Source organism: Ctenocephalides felis, unplaced genomic scaffold (assembly GCF_003426905.1).
Source record: "Ctenocephalides felis isolate EL2017-DRISC unplaced genomic scaffold, ASM342690v1 CF-g0.4_SCAFFOLD_00845, whole genome shotgun sequence".
Classification (NCBI taxonomy): domain Eukaryota; kingdom Metazoa; phylum Arthropoda; class Insecta; order Siphonaptera; family Pulicidae; genus Ctenocephalides; species Ctenocephalides felis.
In genome coordinates, this window is record NW_020536999.1 from 79,465,867 (window position 1) to 79,489,698 (window position 23,832).

General features: G+C 30.4%; 1 long non-coding RNA gene across 1 annotated transcript in view; it reads right to left on the reverse strand.

Annotated features, from left to right (window-relative positions):
• Window positions 1-1,083: 1,083 nt before the first annotated feature.
• LOC113363764 overlaps window positions 1,084-23,832 on the reverse strand; it is a 39,798-nt gene continuing 17,049 nt past the window's right edge. The window contains exon 3 of the long non-coding RNA XR_003365957.1: window positions 1,084-1,191. This is a non-coding gene — a long non-coding RNA (uncharacterized LOC113363764). The remainder of the gene's footprint in view (window positions 1,192-23,832) is intronic.

The window sequence follows — 23,832 nt, forward strand, 5'->3', positions numbered from 1 at the left end:
ATTAGGGTGGTCCTTAAAATGGTCATTTTTGAATTTCCTTGCTCCCAGGGGCTCAAATGGTTCCAAATTGATAAAAAACAATTCTCTGAAAGTTTTAGCTCTTAATATTAACGTTTAGATAGAGCGCAATTCAATCAAAGTTTTATATGGAAATAGCATGGAAAAATTTTCAAAAAGTTTAAAAATGTTTTTTAGATGTAATTTAGCGAACAAATGAATGAATAAAACTCATTCATTTGTCGCTAAGTTACGCCTAAAACACGTTTTTTTAATTTTCAAATTTTTTTCCATGCTCTTTCCATACAAACTTTGATGGAATTGCGCTCTATCTAAACGTTAATTTTTAGAGCTAAAACTTTCAGAGAATTGTTTTTTATCAATTTGGAACCATTTGAGCCTTTGGGAGCAATAAAATTCGAAAATGACCATTTTAAGGACCACCCTAATATATATATATATATACACAGAATACTATAGGATATAATAACACGTAACGTAATTACGGTACATGCTTTTTTTAATTTTTAACTTTTATAATTTAGTTTGAAATGACTATTCCTTCGTTTTACACTTACAAACTTTGTTTTCGCGAGAAAATCCGAGTCGATGGTATTATATTTTCTCTAGTCTCAACTAAAGATGCTGCAGAAGAGTTGACATTCTCAACGTTACAAAAGATACCTGTGGAGGAGGTACAAGTCTTAAATCAACATTCAAAGCAACATATCATCTATAAATCTTAACCTTTCATTCGAATATACAATAATTAAACATTTGTTATTATTCTTTTATTCGGTCTGATATAGCCACTATCTAAGTATATCTGGTCCTTCGACAATATAAATAAAGTGCAAGTGTTTTAATAGAGTTCGGTAGTATCTCGGTGGATCACGGACTTCTTACACATTTTGCAATCTATCTTTTAACATACTTTTGGCCATTCGAACCGGATGGTCAAATCAGTGAACAACAAGTATTATTTCAACTGTATAACATATATATCATGCATAAATCTTAACATCGTATTATTTTATTTAAATATACAACAGTTAAACTACTTATCTTTTAATCGGTTTGATATAGCCCTTATCCAAGTATATACGCTCCTTCAAAAATTTAAACAAAGTGTGATAATTTGAAATCGGCAGCATCTCGGTAGATCACAAACTTCTATACATCTTTTAATCATTCCTGTAACAATAGATCGTTTGGAAAAAAATATAGCAACAATATAAATAATGCTATGAAAGATCACCTTATTTTTGATCTTTTAACTTAGTAGACTCTGATCGATTGTACACCAGATGACTTTATTTAATTACTGATACAAGTAAATTTGAACCTGGAGATGCTGTCTTGGCTGGTAAAGGTAAATCCATAAGTAATGAAAAGAAGTTTTGAAATGTTTGCCATATTTGAGTATTTCAATTAAGAATAATGACAGTTCTTATGCATCAGTCGATTGTTTAAAATGAATTACTTTCACCGGGAGATATCATTGATCATACTCTGTAGCTAGCGTATGTATACATGTAGAAAGAGTTATACAGAAATTGAAAATTATTAAAATTTTACATGAAATACCAAAAGAATCTGGGTTTTCGGCTGATAATAATTTAACTTTATATGTATTTGAAGACAATAAATAAGGAACAAAAAAAACTTTATATGTAATCTCTAAACTTCTTGCATTTACCATCATATAGTCAAAGTAATACAAAGTCATTAAATGTAAATAAAAGAAGTAGATGTGAGAGATGCAATGGAAACATGGAACAAAAAATCAAAAACAAAAAGTTCAATTTTTACCTATGCAAGAAAAATACTTAAGAAATAGATTTAGCGATTCAGGAAATTAATCAGTTAGAAAATGAAGAATCATTAATAAACCTCAACAAGACAATCTCAACAAATAATGATGAATTGGAAATAACAGAATACCCTACATCATGTGAAGATATTTTAAAAAATAGTCTATTTTATAAACACTTTTTTAATATTAAATGTAAAATTGTCAAACATATGCTGAAGAAAGGATACAAAAATCCTTTCTTTAACCCGGCATTTTCAAACTACATATTGAACAGATATATTCCAATTATACCTTTGTGGTGAGGTCTAATGCTAGACAACGACAGAAAACATTTGTATTCAAATGCTGTTGTGGAATCATATTTTAATACATTAAAAACAATGTCTGTCATGGTGTTAAAAATATAAAGATGGGATCTTGTATAAACATAATTAAGGATTAAATCGAGTATTGCAATAATGATTTAATAAACAGATCTCCTTTACTACAAAAACCTAATTCTGAGAAAAGTAACGAAAGTTATATTAGAGAAGAAATAGAAGTCAGGAGAAGCAAAGCAGGAAAAACAATATTAAACGTTTGAAAAAAAAAGCAATACAAAGACATTAAATGTAAATGAGGACCATGACATATCAACAGTAGATGTGAGAGATGCAATGAAAACATGGAACAAAAAATCTAAAAGTTCAGTCAATTATTGCCTATGCAAGAAAAACACTTTCTTTAAATAAATGCTTGAACACGAGTAACTCTGCTGACTCTGGTGCAGAATTAGTAATAGATTTGTATCATAACTGTGTAGCCAAAAGATTTCCATTTCTATATAAAGTCCTACTTATATGATAAAAATATCTGTGCATTTACCATCATATAGTCGATGTTTTGTAAGATCAACAAATGTGAATTAAAACTTGAATTGCGGTAACATACAAGACACTATCATGTACAAACTATAAAACTAGAATTTTTAATAAAACCCATCGCTGAATAATTGAATAAAAAATTTCGTTTCTTAATCAAGAAGAATGCTCAAGTCATATTCATTTATGAATTCGTTGTATTTATATGATCATTATTATAGCCGTTCAGTAAACGTAAAAGTATTGCATATATGAATAAACATACACATATATTTAGCATATATTAAATATTTAAAAAAAAAAGTATTTTGACTTTGTTTAGTTTTCATGAAGTTGATTATTGTGAACTGAACGACTAATATATGGATACACATTAAATATTGATATATAGTGCAAATTTGTACAAACTTTTTTATATCCGATTTCAGAAAATATGGAATAAGACAAAACTACTCCTGTGGTTATGACATAATTTAACACTATCGAATACAGTATGGAAAATTTTGCTCATAATTTGATTTATTTTGAGATCTACTGTAAGATTCCATTCTTGGTAATTTTGTGTTACACTTTTCCAAGCATTTTCTTCCATGCATTTTTTTTTATTAGCCTATACAATTTGTTTATTTATTTACTTCAGAGCTATATATTTATTTTCAGATTAATTCTCTGCTAATTTTTGTTCATAAGCTCGGCATATTATTTATTTGCTTTTTTTTCAGCTTCGTTTTAATAATGAATTATTCTGATCCTGTTACTAACAATAATTTTATTATACCATGTTTAGCAACTTACTGATAGTATACATAATATTAAATTACAATATGTACTAGAATATGGTACATTTGAATCTATATACATACAGTACATTTGAATCTTTAGACGTAGAAAGGCTGTATATCTAGCATAAAATTCATTTTATAGAATCATATTTATATACTTTTGAGCTGCACATCATCCAGTAACTGCATTATGTTTTTAATACAATGAATAAGACCATGTATGGATAATAATGCAGAATATTCATAATATTGCAGAATAATGTAAGTAGAAATGATTTTTAAAACTGTGATTGGTAAATGCAGTTTACGTCAAAACCATACACGTATAAAAAAATCGCCAACTATAGGAGACCTTCTTCTAGAATTCTGAGTACATTGAATGTATTTACATTTGAACTTGTGTTGAAGATGAAGCTTGGTAAAATATATATATATATGTACTTGAAAATTACTACCCTTGTAGAGAGGTAGCAGAGAGTTTGGTGGGACTAATTGTTTACTTCCAAAACTCCGCATAAGAACATATGTAATAAATAATCAATAAATATATCTTCTTCAATTTGATCTTAGCGACAAATTAATAGTGTAATTAGAACAGCACCAAATACATAAATTATGCCAATAAATCAGTGTTTCACAGTCCACTGCCACAAAGGTTAAACTAACCTAGCTACTAATTCTCGAGTTAATCGGATGAGAGACTCAATACTTAATCTTGCAATAATCTTGATATGATATTGTGATCTAAGCAATAATTTTATCTTAATTATTTTTCCAATCAGATAAGAACTTTTTCACATTATTATGGTTAGCTTAACTGTATTGTCAGTACTATCATTTTATATTGTACTGATGTTTTTTAACCATATTTAACCAATGCTGGTCTCCATTTCACAGTTATTCGGGATCTGCGGTATGATAAATATTTGCCGAATAAACAAATACCATGATTTTTTTTGGAATTCACTAAAATCTCTAAGATCATTATTTTCAATTTCAATACAAATCAAATTATGAGCAAATCAAGCATTGTATTAATATATTTTAAAATATATCCCAAAATCAAAAAATCGAATCTAAATCAACTAATTCAGAAATAGAATTTTGCACAAATTTGTTAAACTTCGTAAGCTGCAAAAAAAAGTTTTAAAGCCAAGTTTGAGAGCATATCAATTTTGATCAAGAAGCGAATTACTTAAAATATATTTCATAATTACTGTTTTTAAGAAAAATTTACATAAAAATGCGTATATATTTATTCGTATAATAATAGTGTTTTTTGTTTGTACCCATACAGCACAAGATAGTCCGGGGACGATCCGTCATGTCCGCACGCGAGAACAGTGCCCAAACAACATTTCTCTTTCCTTTTAGCGCGTTACTAACCCTTTCTGACAAAGCGTATTAATCATTTACCGACGCCATATTAAATACATTTCATTTTCTGTTGTAGTAATTTTTTGTGAAGTAGTTGACGTTTGATTTCTTATAATATTTAATTAAATATCAACTTATATTTATAGTTATATTATAGTATAATATTTAAATAATAATATTAATTAAATATTTTTATATTGACTGAAGTAAAGAACTTAAAAATATCTTTTTCTTAAAATATGGCACCAAGAAAAGTTAAAAGTGTTGGACTTATTTCAAAGAGACAATTTCGAAGGCGAGTTAATTAAGAGGTAACCGATGTTATCGCTGCGTATTGCACGTCGTCGAAAAGTTCTGTGACGTTAACTATGTGCCCAGAAACATCAATAATAAACAATATAGTTAGTAACATGGTACCATCAAGTGGCTCTTCTATGACTTTTAATAGTAGTTCAGAACCATCAATTATAAATAATTTTGATAATAGTTTAGCACCATCGACTGCCTCTCCAGAAAAGAATCTTCAGGAAGATAAAAATTCATCAGATAGTATTTCAGATTTTCTCAAAAAATGGGCTTTGTTTTACCATGTTCAACATAATGCTCTATCAGCTCTCTTAAAGCAAATGAGAAAACATGAATGCTATTCTGATTTACCTCAGGATAGTAGGACATTATTTAAAACTGAAAGAATATCGAAAAGTAGGATTGTATCACCTGGCGAGTATATCCATTTTGGTTTGTCCAATTGAATAAACGAATTCCAGAAGACAATAATATAAATTTATGATGGCCAATATTAGGCTCTGTAACCTTCATTCGAGCTCGAGCAACCGAACGGTACGGATCGAAGCGACTAGTAATAATACAATAAAAGAGTTACATAAGTAATGGAGTATAAACCGTTTGAACCCGGCGGGGCATCAATACCTGCTGGTATAGATAAGGAAAACAATAGTACGGAGGTGCAAACAGGTATCCAAATAGTTAAATCGATACATGTTATAAATAATGACGAGGTTATGATGAGTGATTTTTCGGAAGAAAGCGACAGTGAATTTTTAGATACAACAGTTTTGCCAAGCAATGTGGAAAATAACTCGCGGAGTGATAATAATACATCGATAAATCAAGTGAATTTAAATAATACAAATGGTGATGACAATAAAGTTATGTTGCGAAAAATCAATAAAAGAAGCAAGAACAAAGCTAGTTTAAAAATGGTTAATGTATCCGAAGAATTAATCAAGAAATTGATAAAATTGGATTCTAAAAAAAACAAAGTAACAACATTAAATGAAAATATGGAGGATAACCCAGGTTGCAGCAGCACTGAAAAAAGTAAAAGTTGGATAGAAATGATGGATGAAGAAAGTAATATGACAAATGAAGTTAACACTAGAAATAATAAAATAAACGAAGAAATTAATTATTATGAACCATATGATGAAGGACCGTACACGGTTTTTGCGGAATCAACTAACGAAAGCATTGGCAGATTTCATAATCTAGCTTTAGGCAGATTGATATTCAAACAATCGCTTAACATAAGCAAAAATATCATAGATATCTCAAAGATCGGGAGAAACAAAATCAAAGTAGTATTTAAAGACTACTTTTATGCTAATAAATTAATAAAAGAGAAAATTTTGGAAAAATTTAATATACGAACGTACATCCCAAGACACAAATTATACAGAACCGGCATTATTTTTAACGTTGAACCCGACATGGACGAACAAGAAATCATGGATGTTATTAGATCGGATATCAAAATATAAGAGGTCAAATGCATTAAAAAAAGAAACTTAGAAAAAATAAATATGAAATCACAAATGGTAAAAATAGTGTTCAGGGGTAACTATCTGCCAGAATACGTCTCAATGTATTCGGTTAGGTGTGCAATCAGTCCTTACATTCAATCTGTAAAGCAATGCCACAAATGCTGGCGTTATGGACATATAAAAAATCAATGCAAAAGCAAGATAAGATGCCGATATTGTTCAGAAGAACACTCTCATGAAAATTGCCATATCGTGTCAGACTTCATATGTGCAGTATGCCATGGAAACCATCAAGCAAACGACAAAGAATGTAAATTCTTCAAAGTAAATAAAGTAATAAAAGAAATGATGGCACTACATAACATATCTTATCTTGAAGCTAAAAACAGGATGTGGAAAAAAGGATATGCTGAGGCTGCTAAGATCAACCCGTACAATCCGGGGTTTAATTCATCGTTTCCGAGACTAAATGGCAATACCGAAATGGATTCACACAGGCATAAAAATAAATATGAATTATTGAATAGTTCAGATGAACAAGAAATTAACATTGACAAAGACAGATTAATGTTAATGAATAAACCAAGAAATATTATGTATAAACGTCGAACAGAATACTTGAGGCCGATCAATCGATATAACAGAGACCAGATAAATGAAAAACCTGAAAAAAGAAACCAAGAACAACTAAGCCTAAACAGTAATAAGACCAATAAAAAGGAAGAAAATAAACGACAATTAAATCATTTCATAGAATTGGCATTGAAACTTCGAGAAAAAATAGAAAGTGAGAGAAATAAAGAAAGTAAAGAGATAGATGAAATTATATATAAGTTAAAATGGGATACACATACCATTATGAATTACTTAAACCAGAACAATAAAACAGGTATAGATAATCGTGATAAAGATGAAATACTCAATAAAATAAGTGTAGTCAATTCTAACAAAAGTTAGAAGATAGTGAAAAATAATTATAACAAATACCAACCAAAGATGGATAATATAAATATTTTACAATTAAATTGTAGATCTTTAAGAGCAAATAAGGAAATCATTGAAAATCTTATGTTTCATAAGAAAATTCATATGGCAGCTCTTACTGAAACATGGCTGAAACAGGGCCAATTATTTAAATTCAAAGGGTATAACATATTTCGACATGACAGACAGGACGGCTACGGTGGTTCGGCCATATTGATCAAAGACAACATTCCGTGCGAAAAATTCGCACATTCACTAAGTAACCGAGACATACAGATGACCGCGGTAATAATTAAATCGGCTACTCCGTTCTGTTTGGTTTCAATTTATTGCGCACCACAGGCAACAAAGGATCTATACTTAATCAAAAATATCATCGAACAGATTCCTGTCAGAATAATTCTAACAGGAGATTTCAATAGCAAACATTTAGCTTGGGGTAATGAAATAACTGACAGAGGAGGAGCTATTATTTACGACATTGTGGATAACCTTAATCTGCTAATGCTGAATGACGGAACGCATACGACAACACAAACGCCTAGAAAGAAATCAGCCGCCATCGACCTGACGTTCTGTTCGCCTTCTGTTTATGATAGACTGCATTGGAGCGTAATACCAGATAATGTAGGCTCTGATCATCTGCCTATCTTAATAAAGATGCAATTCAAGTGTAATACGAGAGCGGGACGGTATCCAGGCAGAAAATGGATGACTAAGGAGGCAAATTGGAATGAGTATAGATTAGATATCGAAGAGACTTTAGAGACATCATACGTTCCAAATGATTCTGAAGATATGTATAATTTTATTCAAGAAACAATAAATAATGCAGCCACTAAGCTTATCAAACAGTATAAATTACCAAGATCGGATACATTTAAACCGGCTTTATGGTGGGATAACGAATGCGAAATTCAAGTTAGAAAAAGAAGAATAGCATTTAAGAGCCTAAAAGCTCAATTCAACTACAAAAATTACCTGGAGCTCCAAAAAATCACAGCACAGACTAGAAATCTATTTAAAACAAAAAAAAGAGAAAGATGGCTCGAATTCGTGAATTCCATCAATAGAAATACAAACATTAATAAATTATGGAACATTGTAAAAAGATTAAATAATAAAAATAATGGCGAGTCCCCAATTCAGCAAATGAGTGACAATTTCTGCGAGACAATTTTGAAGATCCACACGCCCGACTTTGTACCTGGTCCCGTACAATACTCCCAAGACCAAGCAGAAGAAGCAAGTGATGACTACGCAATTCATGAAATCGAAGGACGCATTGATTATGAGGAGCTAGAACTGGCACTAAAAGACAAAAGAAATAGCTCTCCAGGATTTGATAACATCACGTACATTATGATTAAAGAATGCCCCAAAGCATTCAAATGTATAATAGTTGAAATGTTCAACTTTATATTAAATTCAAGTTGGATCCCGGAAGATTGGAAAATTGCGGTGCTAGTGCCAATACTGAAACCGCAAAAAGATCCAAGTGATCATAAATCCTATCGACCAATAATGTCTCACGAAAATCTTTGAAAGCATTCTTAAAAAAAGATTAGAATGGTACATAGAGAAAAAGGGTATATTAAATAAATATCAATTCGGATTTAGGAGAGGAAAAGGTACAATCGACTTATTAAGCGAGCTAATTGTAGATCTTTATAATGCATTGTCAGATAATAAAGAAGTGCTACTAGTTACGGCCGATATTGAAAAGGCATATGATCATGTTGATCATAATATTCTCAAAAAGAAGCTACATAATTATAAGATCCCAGACAATATCATTATTATTATAATGTCAATGCTTTCCAATAGAAAAATTTATGTGAGAAATAAGAATCGTCTAATAGGGCCAAGGACATCATATACGGGCATCCCACAAGGTTCGATTCTGAGCCCTCTCCTATTTAACATCTATATGGCAGACTTTATATCGTCAGAAGGGACAAGAGTCAAAAAGCTACAATATGCGGACGATCTGATTATGTACACAGTTTCTCACTCAGTAGAGCATTGTAGAACAGAAATGGCTAATGCCATATCAAAAGATTTGGAATGGATGCGGAATAATAGACTTGCTTTAGAACCGAGGAAGACCAAAAGCACAATTTTTACCAGGCATAGATTTCCCAAAAATATGCATGAAATAGATATTGACACGATAAGAATCGAAATATTAGAAAACATTAAAATCCTGGGTGTGACTTTTGATAAAAAATTAAATTTCAACAAGCACATAAGCGAGATATTATTCAAATGCGAGAAAGGCATTAATTTACTCAAAAGAGTATGTAACACCAGCTGGGGTACACACCCAAATGCATGTCTTTCTTTATACAAAGCTATCATTAGACCCCATTTCGACTATGGCTGTCAAATTTACGGAGGATTGTCCGCAGGCTTATATAAAAAGTTGAGTAGAGCGCAATTTGCAGCTATAAGAACATGTCTGGGATCTTTAAAATCAACCCCCACTAACTCTTTATTAGCTGAAGCCGGGGAAGCTCCCTTAGATATAAGAAAACAAGTACTAACGAATAGATTCTTGATCAAAAAATTCAATTTTGATCATTCATGGATTCAAGATCAGTTAGAGGCACTGGCAGTTCGGCATTTCAATAACAGGTACTGGCTTAATAAACCGATCCCTCCGCTAGTTGCTGGTTTCCATTCATTAAAGTCTTAGAAGATAACATCATAATAAGCAACAGATTGGCGTACTACACAGTGACTTGGAAAACAACGATTCCCAAAAAATTTATACACCTATCAGATGAATTAGTCACTGGAAAGAATATGGATAAGAAAATAATCAATCTGGAATTGCACGCCTTATTGAACACTAGATGGGAAAAGTATATACAAATCTATACGGACGGCTCAAAAACTGATGACGGCGTTGGCTGTGCTGTATACATACCAAGCCAGGATATACAGCTTCAAATTAAACTCCCAGATTGGGCATCAATATTTACTGCAGAATTGACGGCTATCAATAGTGCGCTAGACCTAATTAAGGAACATAAATTAAAGAAGGCAATAATTCTATCTGAAAGCATGTCCTCATTGCATGCCTTAAATATGCCTAAAGATTATGGCAATCCTTTAATATTCGACAGTTTACAAAAAATAGAAAAGCTAAACAACAATAACTACAGGATCGAATTAGTATGGATAAGAGGCCATCACAATATCACCGGGAATGAGATCGCGGATAGCCTGGCCAAAGAGGTACATAAGTCAGCCACTTTAATTAAAAAAGCTCCGGCCGTGGATCTGAAACGAAAGATCACAAAAATGGGGATGGTGCATTGGCAAAAAATATTTGATCTCGAATCAGCGTCAAAAGGAATATTATTCCGACCGTGTAAACCGATAGTGTTCAGAAACACATGGTTTGAAAAATTAAACTGGAACAGAAGAGAGATATCTACAATATGCAGATTAAGATTGGCGCACACGAGGAATAATGTTCATCTATTCAGGATTGGGATCAAACAAGACCCGTTCTGTTCGTGCAGCACTGTACTGGACACAATAGATCACATATTGTGGAGTTGTCCATTGTATGAAAGGCAACGAATAATTCTGTTTAAAAAGCTTCAACAGCGAAATGTGTCATTTCCTATAAATGCTAGGTTCATCATTAGTAGTAATAACATAGATTTGTACAGAATACTGATAGACTTTGTAAATGAATCCAATATAAGGTTATAGAGTAGGATGTTTTTAGGTTTGTTTATTGTAACTATTCTGTATTGGTATTGTGATTTTTAATTTTAATTTTCTTCTTAGTTTATATTTATATTTGTATTGTAATTTGTAATGGCTGGATGACTAAGAAGTCGAGGCCAATTAATAAATAAATAAATAGGCTCTGTAATACCTTCTAAATATGTATATGTTTTATTGGAATATATTGTGGTTTGGAAAAACCTAAAAACGCTGACAACTACTTAAATGATTTTATTGAAGAGGCAGTGGTTTTGTGTAGGGAAGGACTTACATATGAGGAAAAGCATTTCAAATGCTTTATAAAATACTTTGTGTGTGATGCACCAGCGAAGTCTTTTATTTTTCAAATAATAGGACATACTGGGTACAATGGCTGTGCTAAATGCACAACTGATGGTGATTACATTCAAAACAGAGTTTGTTTTCCAAAACTTGATGCTCCTGAAAGGACTGATGAACTTTTTAGTGCTGGAGGGTATGAAGATTTTCAAATAAACACTTCAAGATTGATGTAAATTCCTCATATAGGTTTCGTTATAAATGTTCCTTTAAAGACTATATGCATCTCGTTTGTATAAGTGTTTCTGCTATATACAGGCCCAATTGTCCTTAAATCTGTAATACCTACAGATTTTTATAATAATTTTCTTAGTCTGCATGTAGCTATAAGAATTTTAAGTTCTCGTGATTCATCCAATGAATCTCTATTAAATTACAGTAAATCTTTATTAGTATATTTTGTTAATGGTTTTAAAGCTCTTTTGGAGAGCATCTTATTTAGCACAATGTGCATTGTTTAATCCATTTACCAGATGATGTCCGAAGATTTGGTTTATTGGATAATTTCAGTTCTTTCAAGTTTGAAAATTACATGCAGACTTTGAAAAAATATGTGCGAAAACCTGAAAGACCTCTGCAATAAATTGCTCGCAGATATCACAAATTTCAAAGATACCACTCGGAACAAGTGAATAATATCGAATGTGATAATGATGTTGTGTTCAAGCCATGCTTATCAACAGAGCATTTTGATGGTCCACTTTTTACCTACTGTGGCAATCTACAATTTGAAAAAATTAAATGTGGAAGTGCTGTAATTATTATAAAAAGAGAAGCCGATCGATATTGTTCATTGATTGATGGCTCAATCATCTATGTCTGCAATATTGCTTCATTGAATGGAGAAACAGTTATCATAGGCCAACAATTTAAAATGATGGAATATGTTTATATAAGTCCTTGTTATTCATCAATAATCGGAGTGTACAGGGTACATAATCTTTCAAGTTTACAAGTTTGGCCTGTGAAAAATATAAGAAGTAAAATATTCATCATACCGGACAAAACAAATGATACAAAAATTGCAATTCCTTTGCTTCATTTATCCTAATTGAGTTCTTGAACATTTATTGTTTTTTTATATCTTTGTTTTCGATATTTAAATTTATATATTATTTTTTAGATTAGTTATTGTTTTTGTAATTTCTCTGTGTTCAGTGATTCAGTGATATTTTTTTTTCTCAAATACTACAAGTGCGCCAACATTATATTTCTTTCTTTTTCATCGTATTGCTTAGTGTCCATGTTATCGGAAAAGCGGCGCTAGTGTTTCAAAACAACACCACGTGCTTTATTCCAAATATATTTTTGTTGAGTTATACTCATTATTGTTTCGTCTTTCAAAGTGTCGACAACCAAGTTTTATTCAGGAAAAATGGAATGTAAGTATAAATGTAACAATGGAAGCATGAATCGTAGTGTAAAGTTTTATGTATTCTACTGTTTATACATTTAGTTTTAGCAAAAAATATGAGATGCTATCATGTTGTGGAATTTCGTGATGGTATTGGTGTTTTACCCCGAAATTGGATTGATTTTGAAAAGAAATTAGCTTTCTGGCCCCATTTTAAGTCAGATATAGCTTTTGACAAGGTTGCTGAGAAGATGGAGGTACCAGAGAGCTTTTCACCAAAATATACTGTTAAAAGAATTTTGGCTTCTTGTGGTGAATTTATGTATACATATTAATTAATCCTATATGAAAATTCTACAGTTGAATACAATAAATACAATTGCTTATAATAAAAATATATTACATATTTAGATGATTATGGCAAAGCCAGAAAAAAGCTGGCAGAAGCCCAGGATCCGAGTCAGAAGAAATCAAAGCAAGAAAAAAAGATCAAAGATTGTACTCTCATCGGATGATGAGAGTGATGATGGGAGACTAATTCTGCCACCGGTGCCAATTGTGTTAGCAAAAAATGCTCCGAATAATACAAATGTTACGAGGGAGAAAGAAAGTGGAGCAGCATGTTTATGTGGTATTTATTAACACTTTTCTTTAATAAATAAATAATATAAGTTACTAATAATCATTTTTTTAGAAACACATTTTCAAATGTTGATGAAGGAGATAACGAAGGTGAAATTAACAGTTGAAGGAATTCAACACGATATTAAAGATTTGAAGGTGAACAGGGCAGAGGCCGTAGCAAATGTGGAGAATATTGACCAGTATGCTCCAATAAAAGGTGTAATAAAAAGTTGAATACTTTAGTTGATAAAAACTGAAAACAATCGAGGACCTACAAGTAGGGGGGAAATATATCATTGAAAATAAATTACAAAATCAATTGGTATGGGCAATATAATTTTCAAATAATTTGTATTATTTTTTACAACTAATATAGCTCTGGTACTTAATTCTTGTATTGCTAATGAAATATTTTTATTACTAGGTTCAGTATTTAGCCAGAACTGGTGGCGCAAGTGCCAGGGCAGTGACAGTGCACTTACTAAAATATATGTTTACTGACGCTTTGGCTAAAGAGATAAGCTGGGCTGGAGGACGGGGTAAATACAAATTTTGTGATATGGTGTTCTGCGAGATCATCACAGGTATTTATTAAATATTTTATTATTTTGGTTAATAAGATGTATTTAATCTTTCATTAATTACAGATACTGTACTCAAAAATCTTCCGAAAGAGACAAAGCATGCGGTTGCAGAGGCAGCTAAAAGTTGGCTGTGACATGCCAGCGAACGGTTGATGAGGAATCAATTGTAAGATCATATACATACATTATTTTGAGTTTAAAATTTATAATATATATATATATATATATATATATATATGTTACGGTAAATGTGCACTCTTGGTGAATGTGCACATTCTCCAAAACGATCGGTGAATGTGGAGTTCTCAAACAATCAATTTAAAATAATGGTGTACGTGCGTACTTGGAGCGGTCTCATGAACATCTTGCGTATTTGGCGCATGCGCACTAAATAGTTATTCGGTTAATAGTTAATAGTGAATAGTTGAATAGTTGAATAGTAAAGTGGTGATATAGTGTTGTATAGTGAATAAATAATATTAAATAGCAAATAGTTAATAATTAATTGTTAGTAAAATGGTAAATTGTGAATAGTGATAACTGAATAGTTAAATAGTAAGTAGTTGAATTGTGAATAGTTAATAGTGAATAGTAATAAGTGAACAGCTATTAGTAAGTAGTGAATTTAGAATAGTTAAATAGTGAATAGCTAATAGTTAAAAAGTAGAAAGTTCAATAGTAAATAGTTAAATAGTTAATGGTGAATAGTAAATAGTAAATAGTGATTAGTGAATAGCGATAACTAAATAGTTTAATAGTTAATAGTTAAATAGATGAATAGTGAATAGTGAACAGTTTATAGTAAATATTGTATAGTATTAACTGAATAGTTATTAGTAAATAGTGAATTAAGAATAGTTGAATTTTGGATAGTTAAATAGTGAATAGTTAATAGTAAATAGTTGAATAGTGAAATAGTGAATAGTGATAACTGAATAGTTAATAGTAAATAGTGAATAGTTATTAGTAAATAGTAAATTAAGAATAGTTAAATTAGGTAATAGTTAATGGTTAAATTGTTAATAGTTATTAATTAAATAGTTAATAGTTCATAGTTAATAGTTCATAGATGAATTGTTAATGATACATAGTTAATTAATAGTGAATAATGAATAATGGATATTAATATGCATATGACTAAAATAAATAATATAAATATAAATATAAATATAAATATATGATTTAGTATTTCACCCGCACGTTGAACTCACATTCGCCAAATGAGCCGGTAAATGTGCACATTCACCGGTGAATGTGCACTTTCACCGAAATATTCACATTTACCGTTATCTTCTATATATATATAAAAATAAGTCGGGTTTTTCTTCCTGACGAAATAACTCCAGAACGCACGAACCGATTTCGACAACTTTGCATTCGTTGAAAAGGTCTCGGGCTCCGCAAGGTTTATAGCAAAGAAAATTAGTGGTGCATGGCATCGTGCCCTAATGCAAATTGCTGGAACTTCACGCACCGTAATTAAAAATTCGAATAATAAAAATAATCAATAACTGTTTTAAATAATTTCAAATAGATTATCTTCTATATATATATAAAAATAAGTCGGGTTTTTCTTCCTGACGAAATAACTCCAGAACGCACAAACCGATCTCGACAATTTTGCATTCGTTGGAAAGGTCTCGGGCTCCGCAAGGTTCATAGCTAAGAAAATTAGTGGTGCACGGCATCGTGCCCTAATGCAAATTGCTGGAACTTCACGCACCGTAATTAGAAATTCGAATAATAAAAATAATCAATAACTGTTTTAAGTAATTTCAAATAGATTATCTTCTATATATATAAAAATAAGTCGGGTTTTTCTTCCTGACGAAATAACTCCAGAACGCACAAACCGATCTCGACAATTTTGCATTCGTTGGAAAGGTCTCGGGCTCCGCAAGGTTCATAGCTAAGAAAATTAGTGGTGCACGGCATCGTGCCCTAATGCAAATTGCTGGAACTTCACGCACCGTAATTAGAAATTCGAATAATACAAATAATCAATAACTGTTTTAAATAATTTCAAATAGATTATCTTCTATATATATAAATTAGTCGGGTTTTCCTTCCTGACGAAATAACTCCAGAACGCACAAACCGATTTCGACAACTTTGCATTCGTTGAAAAGGTCTCGGGCTCCGCAAGGTTTATAGCAAAGAAAATTAGTGGTGCACGGCATCGTGCCCTAATGCAAATTGCTGGAACTTCACGCACCGTAATTAAAAATTCGAATAATAAAAATAATCAATAACTGTTTTAAATAATTTCAAATAGATCATCTTCTATATATATATATAAAAATAAGTCGGGTTTTCCTTCCAGAACGCACGAACCGATCTCGACAATTTTGCATTCGTTGGAAAGGTTTCGGGCTCCGCAAGGTTTATAGCTAAGAAAATTAGTGGTGCATGGCATCGTGCCCTAATGCAAATTGCTGGAACTTCACGCACCGTAATTAAAAATTCGAGCAATAACATTAGTGAGAATTATCAGAATTATGCTTGGTTAAGTCAACGAGCAATTCTTGCCGCAAAGAATAATGATGTACACGCCCTGAATTTCACCATTTAATCAAAAATTGCAGGCGATTTGGTGGCATACCAATAATTCTGACTGGTTTTCCGTTTGACTTCAAACGATTGCAATTTCCAGTTCGCAATAACAAGTCGCAAGGCCAATCGCTTAGTGTTTGCGGGATAAATTTCAAATATATAATTTAGAAAATCATTGTTTTTCACATCGGCAGTTATACGTTGCCTGTTTACGAGTTGCAAAACCATCCGCATTGTTTGTGTTAACGTCAGACCAAAAAACAAAAAATGTAGTTTACCAAAGAGCACTTTAATGAAACGGATAATTTGCGGATTCACTTTCATTTACTTAGAGAAGTTCAACAAAAAAACACTTCATTTTTGTAATTGAAATAAATTCATTACTGTTATATAATAAAATCAAATTTTTCCTTTTCAAATATAAACCAAACAAAAAATTTCTTTATCTTTCTCACGAAACCATCTGGTGGTGAAACGGAGTTCGTCGGGTTTGCTAGTATATATATATATATATATATATATATATATATATATATATATACAAAGTCTAATAATCGGGCATAACATCAATAAAAAAACATGAATTTCTTTCAAAAAATTATTTTAAATCCATACGTTTCGGCTATAATCCTAGCCTTCATTCAGTGGAAAAATTTTCAAATCAGTATTTTGTGAAAATATTGTGTAATTTCAAGTTAATGTTTATAATACATAGTGTAGTGCATTACCATATCCTAATACCATGGATTATTAAAATTTTCCAATTTAACACTAAGATCAACTAATTTTTCCACTGAATGAAAGCTAGGATTATAGCCGAAACGTATGGATTTAAAATAAATTTTTGAAAGAAATTTATGTTTTTTATTGATGTTATGCCCGATTATTAGACTTTGTTAATACATATGTCAACATCAAATTCAGAATCATACAATATATATATATATATATATATATATATATATATATATATATATATATATATGATAGATCTCTTGGAGGGCGTAACATCAAGTAAAAAAAAGTAAAGTAAAGATTTTTTTCAAAACAGAATAATCATTATTCTGTATGGCACTGGCCTCGGATGCACATGTATTACGTATAATATTTTATTTATTAATCACTTTTTATCTTTTATTCTTTTTATTAAAAAAAGAAATTACTGACAGTGCTTGTCTTTAATTATTAATCTGTACAAGTTATATTAATATGTGTTAGTGATAATACAAATAATTCAAAACCACTGAAGATGACGTAGAATTTTACGTCGAAACGTATGGAAAAATAAAGATGTTTTGAAAAAAATCTTTACTTTACTTTTTTTTTACTTGATGTTACGCCCTGCAAGAGATCTATCATACATTTCAAATCAAATTTAAACATTTTCAACATATATATATATATATATATATATATATATATATATATATATATATATTTATGTTCATTGTTTTTAACTATTCATTCTATGTTTCAGTAGAGGAATGCCAGTACAAGACCAACAAAATTTGTAATTGATTGTTTTATAGGAATTGCTTTTATAAGAAATTGCTTTTATAAGAAATTGTTTTATAAGAATTGTTACTTTATACTGTATTGAATTATTTTTATACTGTAGTTACTTATATATTATATTTATATTATATAGGCATCCCAAGAAATACAATATATTTTTTCAAATTAATGTTTTTTTTTAATATATTATCAATGCCAAAATACTCGAATGAAATATTTCCCTAGGCAATTAACTCTCTTATAAATTGTGTTATATTGGGGAAAGTTCCCAGTATATTTATAAGAGAGTTAATCAACATATTTATAATTCAAAAAATCCAAACCAATTCAAAACGATGTTTTCAGATCATATGCTCAATCTCAATCACACTTTTAACACTTCACATCCTGTTATTCTTTATATCGAAAAAAGATAGTGACCTTAGAAAATTTGCTGAATCCTTTTTTATTCCATTAAATTCCTCTTGTGTTAATAAACGCAATTCATCCCACCTTTTACATGATAGTTACCAGCTTATTATTGATTTTATTAAAAAAACAAAAAATTAATTTGCCTTCTCCTTTATATATTTTTTACAATTCTGTTTTTTCTTGTTCAAACTTTTACATGTTTTACATTTTCCTTTTGATCAAATCCAGTTCAACCACTTCGTGTATGTAGCATTCGTGCTTCGTGCATTTGTCCTTGGATACTTTCCCCTCCCATTCCTATCAACACGCCTAGGGAAATATTTCATTCGAGTATTTTGCTCGGTATGGGCGTGTTTCTTGCTTCATAATGTTACATTTCAAAACTTTTAGTCAAATTAGTTTTCAAATCTTTTAGTTATTCATAATTTTTTCCAAAAAAATGTTTTTTCTAATATGTTATAAGTTTAATTTTTTTTAAATAAAAATTTTTTTTTTGAGTGTTTTTGTCCTGTGGTGTGTATAATGTTTCTCTATGTTATAATTAATCTATATTGGTGTTTATATTAGTTAATAAAATTTTCAAATTGTTGTGGTTGCTGAATGATGACACGCATCTTGTGTCGAAACGTATAAATAATAGTTTTTAATACTTTATACCTTTTTTAATTCGACGAATGGGCTGCTAGTTACTTTGAAATATATATACATATAATATATATAATTGCCAGAATGGAAAACCGTCCAAATGGTTTCCATCATTCACTCGGCTGTTATGATTGAGAGCCATAATACTGATTGGAAAACGCGTGAAAAAATATGGAAACCATGCGTTATAGATTATAACAAATATATGTCAGGTGTTGATCGTGCTGATCAGTATCTTTCATACTTCGCTATAGTTAGCCGTACAAAAAAATGGACTATAAGAATGATGATGCATTTAATAAATTGTGCGTTGTTTAATGCTTATATCTTCTATATATATAAATATAAGTCGGGTTTTCCTTCCTGACGAAATAACTCCAGAACGCACAAACCGATTTGGACAATTTTGCATTCGTTGGAAAGGTCTCGGGCTCCGCAAGGTTTATAGCTGGAACTTTATGCACCGTAGTTGAAAATTCATTAAACAATCAACAAATGTTTTAAATAATTTCAAATAGATTATCTTCTCTATATATAAAAATAAGTCGGGTTTTCCTTCCTGACAAAATAACTCCAGAACGCACGAACCGATTTCGAAAATTCTGCATTCGTTGGAAAGGTCTCGGGCTTCGCAAGGTTTATAGCTAAGAAAATTAGTTATGCATGGCATCGTGCCTTAATGCAAGCTGCTGGAAATTCACGCACCGTAATTAAAAATTCGAGTAATGACATTAGTGAGAATTATCAGAATTATGCTTGGTTAAGTCAATGAGCAATTCTTGCCGCAAAGAATAATGATGTACACGCTCTGAATTTCACCATTCAATCAAAAATTGCTGGCGATTTGGTGACATACCAATGATTCCGACTGGTCTTCCGTTTGACTTCAAACGATTGCAATTTCCAGTTCGCCTTGAGAATAGAAATTTCTTCATCTTTCTCACGAAACCATCTGGTGGCGAAACGGAGTTCATCGGGTTTGCTAGTAGTTTATAAAAAGTTTAACACAAAGTAAAAACACAAATTCTAATAAAACATAAATGGTTCCCACATGAAGTGTCAAAAGAATGGAGACAAATAGACAACATTTATTAACGCCTTACTCAACCTTTTTCTAATGAAATAATATAAGTACATTTTATCACTTTCATACAGGATATCAATAATAAACCCTTATCCTTTGTTATAAAATTTCGAAATATAAAATAATCCCACTTATTGTTTTGCATCCTGTCCCTAAATCTATCATCATACCACTAATGCTTTTTTCTGATGTCGCTTGAACCCACAAAAACAAACCAATCAAATAAATAATATAAAATTGTAAAATCTTTGTAATTGAGTAATATCTAAAATTTCATCTAACAAACAAGTATTAATTCCAACTTCAACTAAGTACCAAGTATTAACTCAAATTTCAACTAAGCAACAATTATTATTTCAACTGTATAACGTATCATCTATAAATCTAACATCGTATTATTTCTTTTAAATACACAACAATTAAACTACTTATCATCTTTTAATCGGTCTGATATAGCCATTATCCACCATATCTGGTCCTTCGAAAATATAAACAAAGTGTAATTTTTAACAGAGGTCGGCAGCATCTCGGTAGATCATAAACTTCTATACATTTTTGTAATCTATCTTGTCACAACTTGGGTCTGATCAGTGAAAGTGAAGGAAACAATTTAAATCTAAAATTTAAAACTTAAAATGCACCGAGTAATACCAAAATCTAATAATTCTCTCAATTAGTGTGTTACATTGCTTTGCATATAATCTCAACTTAGTGCACAGTGTATTATTTAAATCATCATCTCTTAGAGTAATACACTGCATCGCATATTATTTAAAATACATTAATCTAAAATCAAAATTATACGAAGTTGGTCACTTTAGATGTGAATACTAGTACAACAATTAAAAACATTTATCTAAAATCCAATTAATCTCAGTGTAAGTGCGTCGTGTTATCAGCTGCAGCAAATCATCGAGGATACAATAGCTGAATGAAAATCAGCTTAACATCAAGAACAATTGAGGACACGGATGCCTCAAAAGCCTGTCATTAGACAATAAAAATCCATCACATCACTAAGAAGGTGTTAGAAAACAAAGAAATCATCAACGATATCATACACAAATTAAGGATTGAGTGATTACCACATATTACAAGTAATTTCAGAAAAATCAGACATAAATGAAAGCACACACACCTTCAACTATCGATGACTAGAAATTTGGCATACTAGAAAGCAGATTTAAAATATTTGAAGAATTCAGAACAAAATAGGTTCTATAGAATTGATATTAATTTCGAATGACAAGAAATTATATTACATATCTTATTACTCGTGCTAAAAATAAATAGGATCCAAACAAGAAAATGTTTGCTTATAATATCAGCTTATAGTCAGGTAAAAGATTTAAATTTACGAACTAAATGTTTAAAGTTAGGGCATAAAGCAGGGACTTGTTTAGTATTTTTGTATTAGATATTTTTGTAAAGAAAGCCATATATTATATTACTGCAAAAAAATCAAACATCTATCTGTTAAAGATATAATAAAATAAAAGAGTTAAATCTATGTATTAATTGTTTAAAGCTAGGGCATAAAGTAGGGCATAAAAAACGAAACATAATACATCAGTTCATTTTGATGAAATTGATACAAATCCTAACATATCGAATGCAAATTTAACGACTAAATTATTAAGTAAAAACTATTAATTCTAAATTACAATCACAAGTTATTCTAGCATCAGCAATTATTAAAGTTTAAAACCCGAACAAAAAAATTATTGGTTGTCGATGTCTTTTATATAATATGAAATTAGAGAAAGCGAATTATACAGTTGTGAGCGTCAGATAGCCAGCAACCAATTTAAATTTAAATCAAATATAAATTGCTTAGTAATAGATAAAACAACGAACCTCTTTCCAGCAGTCTCTATAGTTAATAATTTTGAAATTCCGGCAAATATTTCTTTAGTTGATCCAGAATATAATTAGTTAATTCTAAAGTAAATTAAGTTACTTGATAAATAACTTGGTAATTGTAATTTACTAGTTATTCTAGCAACAGCTATTATAAAAGTTCAAAATTCAAACGAAAAATTTATTGAATGCCAATGCCTTTTAGATTTCAAAGCGTAGTTGATACTTCCAAAAGTATAGGAATAAAATCAAACAAAAAATTTTATATCAAATTGAAGATTAATCTTAAATTAATTAAACGAAAACTCGGTAGTGAAAACACATTAAGTAAATCAAGTGAAAGCCAATATACAACTGAACAATATATAAATTGCCAATGATTACAGAAAACTTTATTGATGAATGTGATTCGAAAACTTCATTCAAAAAATTAATCACAGAAACTATTTCTGATCATAAAATGTAAATATCCACTTTATGTACTTATTAAAATAATGGTAACAAAATTACTTGTTGGGACGTTAAAATAATTGTTGTGTAAGTATAAGTTGAGCTGAGTTAGTAAAATGAAAGCAAGAACATGATACCTCTGTAATTTATTTTAGTCAAAGAATTAATATAATATTATATGCTCGCAAATAATTTGCAAAATGTTTATGAAAGAATGGATTTCAAAACTTTTCTTAATGAAATAGAATCTTGGAGGTTTGATCATTTACAGAATGATTTGAAATTTGGATGAGTTTTCTAATATCACATATAACTTTTACCTAGCAATAAATTTCGAACTTAAAAATCCACAAGAATAAGTTGATTAAAAATCGTTAAATCTTAAACTTCTAAAATATGCCGTTCATTAAAAACAAATTAAAATAAATGAAAATATGAGTTAAAAACTAATATACAAAAATTTACATTTTTTACGTTTCAGTTGATCATATACCATCTAACTTTATTATGAAACGCATTAAAAATTTAGTTTGAATAAGAAAAAAATCAATAATCAAAAATTTATTTAAATTTTTTAAAGAATTATTTTTTAATAGAAATATTGAATTTTGGAAGATACTGAGCACTTAAATTCGTTGACCGTAACGGTGGACGGTCGTTTGGATGTTCCTCCAAGCAAAGTTTTTGTTGAGGAAGTAATCCAACAAAATTATGATATACGAGGAAATAAGAAGAAACTACAGTTCAGTACGCAGGCTTACGAGCTGAGTCAACAATTTTTGATAATAATGTGTTTGGCGAGGAGACGATTTTTGTTGTGGAAGAAAATGACCCATCTGAAGCTACAGTTGGGTCTCCAGTGGATTTTCAGCAGGCGGATGAGTCTCAGGTTTTGGAGCAAGCAGATGTGTGCGTGACTCAGAAATTTCTACTGGTGAATTCTCTGAGGGGCACATCAAGTCATTAGCAATGGCATATCCAGTGAAAGGTATAGAATAATATAATACTAATGATGTTCTTATGTAGAGTTACTCTAATGTGCCTATACATATTCATATTCGATTAG